The 9,470-nt window shown below is 44.7% G+C and overlaps 1 protein-coding gene across 1 annotated transcript in view; it reads left to right on the forward strand.

Moving 5' to 3' along the window:
• BHLHE41 (basic helix-loop-helix family member e41) overlaps positions 1-9,470 on the forward strand; it is a 16,326-nt gene that overhangs the window by 6,208 nt on the left and 648 nt on the right. The window lies entirely within an intron of this gene.

The raw sequence follows: 9,470 nt of genomic DNA on the forward strand, positions 1-9,470 counted from the left end.
AAAAAAAAAAAAAAAAATTCTTACTAGCCCTCCAGAGTGGCTGTATGTAAATAGTTGTTAATACATCCGATTAATGATGTCTGACATGCTATTTTTGTAGGGAGAAAAATATGTGTTAATGATATTTTGAGTTAAATATCTTTTGGGGAGGATTTGCTGAAAAAAGTTGCACTTTTGTTACAATGCTTATGCTTGATACAAGCTTATGCTGTCTTAAATTATTAAAAAAAAATAAATCCTGTCTGCAAGAAACCAGCTGGTTTAGAACAGTTTAGTATGTGATATATTAGAAATCAATCTTTATATTCAGTATTTTCCAGCACTCCATGAATTCTATTATCTAAATATTTCCACACTATTTTGTGATTAAAAAAAATTCTTACTAAGGAATAAAAACTTTAATACACAAAACGGGGTTGTCTACTAATTAAAAATCTTATGATCCTACATAATAATGGGTGCATTGAGCTTCAAAATGTATGATTGTGTGACTGACGCTAATTATTTAATGCCTTTTCACATTTTTAATCTGGGTTTGAATTTGCTTGGTTTCCTTTAACTCACTTTAGCAAACTCTGTCTTTAAGACACGCACGTTTCACAAAGCAAAGTGTAAAGCAGGCATGTGGAACATACATGTTTCTTCCTGACACCTACTTTTTTTCCTCTCCTTTTTGCGAAATACTAATCCCTAAAATTAACACTCTGCAGCCCTGGCGCTGCATGGGAGCTGTCTTTGTTCACAATGACCAAACTTTACGATTTGCCTGATGGTCTAATGACGTATCATCATCTCTGGAGGAGTCACGTATGTCCCAGCTTGGAAATCCTCTAAGAAAAATGAGCATTTTGGGAGCGGACGATTAGGAGAGGGAAGAGAGTGGATGGAGCAGGCGAGGAATTCATAGCCTGGAAATGCAGCAGGCTAAAGGCTTCCACAGATTTAACACCTGAGCTGCAGATCACCTTCTCGTTCAAAAATTCTTCCTGTTAAAATTAAGAAACCCCCCCCAAACAGTAGCCAATGTTTATGTAAGAGGGAAATACCAAGGCAGGGGTTCGTGCTCCATCTACTGGTTCTTCGGTGCCAGGGGCTGCGCTGACAATTAATCAAGTTGGAAGGCAAAGGTAATAGAAGGTAATAGGAAACTTTTAAGACTTGTGTTGGTTCCAGCAGCCCTTTGAAATAGAGGAGGGGTTATAAATCGGGTGAAAAGCAAGTTCAAATTTTTTAAACCTACTAATCCCTAAAATTAACACTCTGCAGCCCTGGCGCTGCACGGGAGCTATCTTTGTTCACAACGACCAAACTTTACGATTTGCCTGACGGTCTAATGACGTATCATCATCTCTGGAGGAGTCACGTATGTCCCAGCTTGGAAATCCTCTAAGAAAAATGAGCATTTTGGGAGCGGACGATTAGGAGAGGGAAGAGAGTGGATGGAGCAGGCGAGGAATTCATAGCCTGGAAATGCAGCAGGCTAAAGGCTTCCACAGATTTAATACCTGAGCTGCAGATCACCTTCTCGTTCAAAAATTCTTCCTGTTAAAATTAAGAAAACCCCCCAAACAGTAGCCAATGTTTATGTAAGAGGGAAATACCAAGGCAGGGGTTCGTGCTCCATCTACTGGTTCTTCGGTGCCAGGGGCTGCGCTGACAATTAATCAAGTTGGAAGGCAAAGGTAATAGAAGGTAATAGGAAACTTTTAAGACTTGTGTTGGTTCCAGCAGCCCTTTGAAATAGAGGAGGGGTTATAAATCGGGTGAAAAGCAAGTTCAAATTTTTTAAACTGTTCAGATGGGGCTGTGAAGAAATAGGTATACGTCTTTTCACGCGGAAGCTATAGTAAAATTAATTCCTATTATAAAGAGATAAAGGAAGGCTATCGGTACAAATACCAGTGGACACATAGAAGGGCTTTTTCCATAAAGTGATGATCGTGGACCAAAGGCATCGGTATGCCCGTCAAAGTCAATTATTTGTAGGCTGAAATCAAAGCTTATCAAAGTTAGTGGAAAAAACTGTCTGACTTCAGTCGTCTTTGGCTCCTGTTGTGTCCCCGTGCATTATTACAGGAATGAAAGTGAAGGAGGCCCAGCCCTCCAGCTCGGGAACTCCCCAGCCACCTCACTTTGACCTGCAGACTCCAACAGCTTAGCAGTTGTTTTGTGGCAGGAGCTACACTGGGACAAACGTGCTCATAAACCCCAACTCCTCATCCTCAGGAGGGAATGGGCCGTGCTGAGGCACAAAGCCCTTCCTGCCATCCCACTCTATGCACAGAAAGGGGGGTGCCACGAGCACTTTTCAAAAAAAAAATTGTCCCCATCATGAACAACTCGGGTAGTTTGAAAGTGTGGGCCAAGCTTTATGTCTTTTACAAATTTGCAGCCTTTGGGAATATGAATCAGTTTACATTTCATTGGGCTATAAACCTAGATCCTGATAGAGTTTTATCAATTACAGTATTTACTGTGCACAGCGACAGGAAACCCTTGAATCAAACACACAAAATGACTTCACACAAAGTTGCGGCATCAGTGGAATCCATTACATTTTATGACATAAAACATGAAGACAAAATACGTGTGTTCGGATAATACCGATGCCTAACAAAAGCCAACAAAAGGTTTGTAATTGAGGCTGATAACCCACTGTGGCTGGAGGCAAGAGGTAAATGACAGGAGGGCTTTACAGTCAGCTTTAATTATTAAATTCCAGGCTTCCTCCGATCCCTTTGGAGCCTAAATCAAGTTGTATGTGTTGTATTTTCTCAAGGTTAAAAAAAAAAAAAATTATACAAGCAACAGACAAGAGCCTGATAGGCTTAAATATACAGTCACTTCTGTGCAAATATGTATTATCAGGGCTTGCCTTTTTCTACCTACTTTCTATAACTTTATGATATATAGACTCTCATCTGTACGTCCCAAGTGCTAAGAGTGCAGGACTGGGTGCTACACTTACTGTATACACTTGAGTACATACTCTATTTTCTCATAAACCACAAGATAAGGGATATAAGCTGGCAAATGCTTTTTCTTAAGCAATAAACTCTGAAAACAGGTCTTATATATCCAGTTTATTATAGTGGCATGAGAGGCTCCATTATAGTGTGTTAAATAAACACGGTTGAGATTGTTAAGCCAATGGAAGGTGATACGTACCTCCCACTGAAGGCAATGAAAGTTTTACGTTTGGAAGGATTACAGTTAGAGAACTCAAACTATCAGCCCTCTTTAAGAAAGACCTGACCTATCAATTAAGTCAATGTGAGTCCTTTTCTCCAGCGTAATGGGCTTCGGAGTGGGTCTAAGCCTATGTTTTGGGGCTTGTTTGTTTAATTTTCGCTTCTAGTCAGGGCAGACTGAATGTCTTCAACATCCCAGTGAGTCTGGGAACTGTGTGCAACGTGTGTTTCAGCACCAGCAAACCCGCAGTCTTCCCTGCACCCTGGGTCTCACGACGAATTTCCTTTTCTTTTCAAACATCATCTCCTGGAGCCGAGTGATCTCTGCCACCTTTGAGAAGTTTCCTGCCTGACAGTTGCAGAAATGAACTTGAAAGCATGACCTCGAAGAAAGCAACAAAAAAATGCCAAATTTCCTCTCTGCAAAAAAAAAAAAACCAAAAAAACAAAAAACAAACCCTTGGATTTTTTAGAGCCAGTTTCACTAAGGAAAGTCTGAATCTCTATTTACTATCTCTGGTTATGCTACAGTCTCAGTAGCCCACGTAGAGAAAAGCCAGTGGCTCACTGCATCCTTCCCATGGCTACAGCCTCTCAGTCTCCAGGGCTGTCAGTCTGTCACAAACACTAAACACAGGTCGTTCTGCCCCACTGAATTCAGGGGGGCACCCGGGAAGACGTGACCTTGTGCTCTGGAAAGCAGGGACCGTGATCCCAGGCAGCTATACCGGGCCACGGGCGCCAGGGAGAGTTCTTTCTCCTGCCTCCACAAAGGCCCGTTTGTTGTTGCTGGGTTGTTTTGGTTTTTTTTTTACTTTTATATCTTTTTAAAGCTCAATTTCCGTGTCCCCGTTTGTCCCGCTTTAGTTTAAAAGCAGGTGCGCTGATTTTTACTACTCTCTACATGTTTTTTGACCTCAGTCGAGATCTTCTGGGATCAATTTAGAAATGCAGATTCGTTCCTTATTAGAAACACATCCGCATTCCCTTCTGCCTCACAGTTTATCACAGCGAGGTGCTGGATCTAACAGAAACTACACAATACGAACCAGCGCAAATCTTTGATGAGGGCTTTGGGAATTGGTCCCCTTGATCCTCCGACATCAGCAATTCCCTGGCTGTGGACATTCGCTGGGTATTGCTGTCTGCATGATTGCAGCCAGAAAAGGGAAGCAACTCCTAATTTCATCTTGCGTGTTTTGCTCTCAAAGGTGAGTCTAAATCAGCCTAAAATGCTTCCATCCAGAGCAAAACCTGGAGAACCTGTTATCAATAAAGAAACCCTTTGTGGCCAAGTCACTCTCACGACTGAGCATTTTCTGAAGAACAGCCTCAGGAAAAGAGCTATCATCTAAATATGGCACCTTCTTACTCAGCAGAAAATTGGTTCCCCAAGCGTGTTTGGAGTAATACCCGCACTAGAGAGCCAAGTGAGCTGACAGACCCTGAAGTACGCTTTATCAACAAAATTGTTAAGGCTCCAGCCCCGCAGTTGGTGGCAAGGAGGCACACAGCTTTGCTTACTTGTCATGCTGGGTGCAAAGAAGCCCATTTCCACAGGAGCAGCAGCCCATACGCATGGTCCTAGCTATGGTAAGGGCTTCAGATCTGGTTAGAGCCCGCTGAATGGACTTCAGGTTTGGGTCCTGTGAGTACTGACCCTGATTAGCATTGCCATGGTACAGAGATCACAGCTTCCAGTAAAGGTTGTAAGATCGGGCCCCAAGTTCTGGCTGTAGGTTCCAACCAGGTTCCAACTTTCCTCCTTGGCTGCAATATGAGGATCTCCATCAAAACTAAATGGAAACAATCATAAGCCACCAAGGGCAGATTCTGCAACAATTAGACAGTCGGAGATGCAGAATAAAAGCTTTTCTTGGCAGCAAGATCTCCAAATGTATTTGCAGGACTAACAGTCATGAGAAACAGACTGTCTTTTTGTGATATGCAAGTTGAACTCTTATATTCTTCAAGTGACTGAAAAGAATTGCCATCCTAAAGACGAAAAATCTTTTATGCTATGCTTGAAAAGAGAGAGACTGCCTGACTTGGCTCATCAGCATTTGTGCAGAGGGTAGGAGAGACAGGGTGGCACAGCATGCTGGCTGCCTGCGCACCCACCTCTGCTTTTAAAGTGTTACGGGTTGGGAAAACCCATTAACAATCTCTTGTCGTTTAGACAATTATTCTGTCACCCGATGACCCCTCCCCACCCGGAAAGGGGAATCGGGGAACACAAGGAAACACAAGGGTTGAAATATAAATAGATTTAATAGACTAAAACTAAATAATTAACAATAATACTAAAGACCCAGTATTAATCCCGATACTGATATAAGATACAGGAATTACGAAAGTTTTACGTTTGGAAGGATTACAGTTAGAGAACTCAAACTATCAGCCCTCTTTAAGAAAGACCTGACCTATCAATTAAGTCAATGTGAGTCCTTTTCTCCAGCGTAATGGGCTTCGGAGTGGGTCTAAGCCTATGTTTTGGGGCTTGTTTGTTTAATTTTCGCTTCTAGTCAGGGCAGACTGAATGTCTTCAACATCCCAGTGAGTCTGGGAACTGTGTGCAACGTGTGTTTCAGCACCAGCAAACCCGCAGTCTTCCCTGCACCCTGGGTCTCACGACGAATTTCCTTTTCTTTTCAAACATCATCTCCTGGAGCCGAGTGATCTCTGCCACCTTTGAGAAGTTTCCTGCCTGACAGTTGCAGAAATGAACTTGAAAGCATGACCTCGAAGAAAGCAACAAAAAAATGCCAAATTTCCTCTCTGCAAAAAAAAAAAAACCAAAAAAACAAAAAACAAACCCTTGGATTTTTTAGAGCCAGTTTCACTAAGGAAAGTCTGAATCTCTATTTACTATCTCTGGTTATGCTACAGTCTCAGTAGCCCACGTAGAGAAAAGCCAGTGGCTCACTGCATCCTTCCCATGGCTACAGCCTCTCAGTCTCCAGGGCTGTCAGTCTGTCACAAACACTAAACACAGGTCGTTCTGCCCCACTGAATTCAGGGGGGCACCCGGGAAGACGTGACCTTGTGCTCTGGAAAGCAGGGACCGTGATCCCAGGCAGCTATACCGGGCCACGGGCGCCAGGGAGAGTTCTTTCTCCTGCCTCCACAAAGGCCCGTTTGTTGTTGCTGGGTTGTTTTGGTTTTTTTTTTACTTTTATATCTTTTTAAAGCTCAATTTCCGTGTCCCCGTTTGTCCCGCTTTAGTTTAAAAGCAGGTGCGCTGATTTTTACTACTCTCTACATGTTTTTTGACCTCAGTCGAGATCTTCTGGGATCAATTTAGAAATGCAGATTCGTTCCTTATTAGAAACACATCCGCATTCCCTTCTGCCTCACAGTTTATCACAGCGAGGTGCTGGATCTAACAGAAACTACACAATACGAACCAGCGCAAATCTTTGATGAGGGCTTTGGGAATTGGTCCCCTTGATCCTCCGACATCAGCAATTCCCTGGCTGTGGACATTCGCTGGGTATTGCTGTCTGCATGATTGCAGCCAGAAAAGGGAAGCAACTCCTAATTTCATCTTGCGTGTTTTGCTCTCAAAGGTGAGTCTAAATCAGCCTAAAATGCTTCCATCCAGAGCAAAACCTGGAGAACCTGTTATCAATAAAGAAACCCTTTGTGGCCAAGTCACTCTCACGACTGAGCATTTTCTGAAGAACAGCCTCAGGAAAAGAGCTATCATCTAAATATGGCACCTTCTTACTCAGCAGAAAATTGGTTCCCCAAGCGTGTTTGGAGTAATACCCGCACTAGAGAGCCAAGTGAGCTGACAGACCCTGAAGTACGCTTTATCAACAAAATTGTTAAGGCTCCAGCCCCGCAGTTGGTGGCAAGGAGGCACACAGCTTTGCTTACTTGTCATGCTGGGTGCAAAGAAGCCCATTTCCACAGGAGCAGCAGCCCATACGCATGGTCCTAGCTATGGTAAGGGCTTCAGATCTGGTTAGAGCCCGCTGAATGGACTTCAGGTTTGGGTCCTGTGAGTACTGACCCTGATTAGCATTGCCATGGTACAGAGATCACAGCTTCCAGTAAAGGTTGTAAGATCGGGCCCCAAGTTCTGGCTGTAGGTTCCAACCAGGTTCCAACTTTCCTCCTTGGCTGCAATATGAGGATCTCCATCAAAACTAAATGGAAACAATCATAAGCCACCAAGGGCAGATTCTGCAACAATTAGACAGTCGGAGATGCAGAATAAAAGCTTTTCTTGGCAGCAAGATCTCCAAATGTATTTGCAGGACTAACAGTCATGAGAAACAGACTGTCTTTTTGTGATATGCAAGTTGAACTCTTATATTCTTCAAGTGACTGAAAAGAATTGCCATGCTAGTAAGGGCTTCAGATCTAAGCCCTAGTAAGGGCTTCAGATCTGGTTAGAGCCCACTGAATGGACTTCAGGTTTGGGTGCTGTGAGTACTGACCCTGATTAGCATTGCCATGGTACAGAGATCACAGCTTCCAGTAAAGGTTGTAAGATCGGGCCCCAAGTTCTGGCTGTAGGTTCCAACCAGGTTCCAACTTTCCTCCTTGGCTGCAATATGAGGATCTCCATCAAAACTAAATGGAAACAATCATAAGCCACCAAGGGCAGATTCTGCAACAATTAGACAGTCGGAGATGCAGAATAAAAGCTTTTCTTGGCAGCAAGATCTCCAAATGTATTTGCAGGACTAACAGTCAAGAGAAACAGACTGTCTTTTTGCGATATTCAACTCTTTTATTCTTCAAGTGACTGAAAAGAATTGCCATCCTAAAGACGAAGAATCTTTTATGCTATGCTTGAAAAGAGAGAGACTGCCTGACTTGGCTCATCAGCATTTGTGCAGAGGGTAGGAGAGACAGGGTGGCACAGCATGCTGGCTGCCTGCGCACCCACCTCTGCTTTTAAAGTGTTACGGGTTGGGAAAACCCATTAACAATCTCTTGTCGTTTAGACAATTATTCTGTCACCCGATGACCCCTCCCCACCCGGAAAGGGGAATCGGGGAACACAAGGAAACACAAGGGTTGAAATATAAATAGATTTAATAGACTAAATCCTAAAGACGAAAAATCTTTTATGCTATGCTTGAAAAGAGAGAGACTGCCTGACTTGGCTCATCAGCATTTGTGCAGAGGGTAGGAGAGACAGGGTGGCACAGCATGCTGGCTGCCTGCGCACCCACCTCTGCTTTTAAAGTGTTACGGGTTGGGAAAACCCATTAACAATCTCTTGTCGTTTAGACAATTATTCTGTCACCCGATGACCCCTCCCCACCCGGAAAGGGGAATCGGGGAACACAAGGAAACACAAGGGTTGAAATATAAATAGATTTAATAGACTAAGACTAAATAATTAACAATAATACTAAAGACCCAGTATTAATCCCAATACTGATGTAAAATATACAGGAATTACACTCAGCCCATTCTCTCAGTAGAAGCTGTGTGCTCCCCGCAGGGACAGCAAATGGCAGACACTGCCAGCGCAATGGCTTCAGGAGGAAGGGAAGGCCTCAGGGCTCCGGCACCGGAGCAAGGAGTTGTCTGGACCCACCAGCATCAAGGGAGAGAGAGCTACACAGCAAACTTTTCTAATTTATATTGAATGTGACGTTCATGGTATGAAATAATCCTGTTGGCCAGCCTGGGTCGAACGCCCAGGCCTTGCTCCTCCATGTCCCTGTGCCTGGCAAGGCTCGAAAACACTAACCTTGAATCCCACAGAGCCTGGCTGGCTATAAAGTAAGTATTTTCACAAATTCAGACACTGGAGTCTACTAAGAGTGCAATTTTCTGCAGCATTAGAAGGAAAGTTAGTCCTGTGTCTCGCAGCATTAGAAAGAAAGTTACTCCTGTGTCTCTCAACCCAGGACACAAGCTGGTGCTGGTACAGACAGGTGAGTGCCGGAGAGCAGCTCTGGGAGACAGGGGCACTGACCCTGAGGGGGAGAGGGGTCACTCAGGTTATTTTGCCCGTGGGCCGCCCGTGCTCCCCTCAGAGGCAGCCCTGCACGACCACCCAGCCGGCTGCCCACAGCCGTTTGCCGCGGAAGGATGGGATCAGGCCACCACCGCAGCGCTGACAACAGCCACCGGCTCTCGCTCGTACCCCCCCCCCGCCAAGGGCTCCGCAGGGAGAGCCGCCCGGGCCGCTTTGCCGGGCGACAGAGCTGCCCCCGTCCGTCCGTCCGTCCGTCAGTCGGTCGGTCGGTCCTGGCCGCGGCCCCAAGCGCGGGGCCTCCCCTGAGGCAGCCGCGGGCACCCGCCACC

The sequence above is a fragment of the Calidris pugnax genome, unplaced genomic scaffold, assembly GCF_001431845.1.
Source record: "Calidris pugnax isolate Ruff unplaced genomic scaffold, ASM143184v1 scaffold189, whole genome shotgun sequence".
NCBI classification, from domain to species: Eukaryota; Metazoa; Chordata; class Aves; order Charadriiformes; family Scolopacidae; genus Calidris; species Calidris pugnax.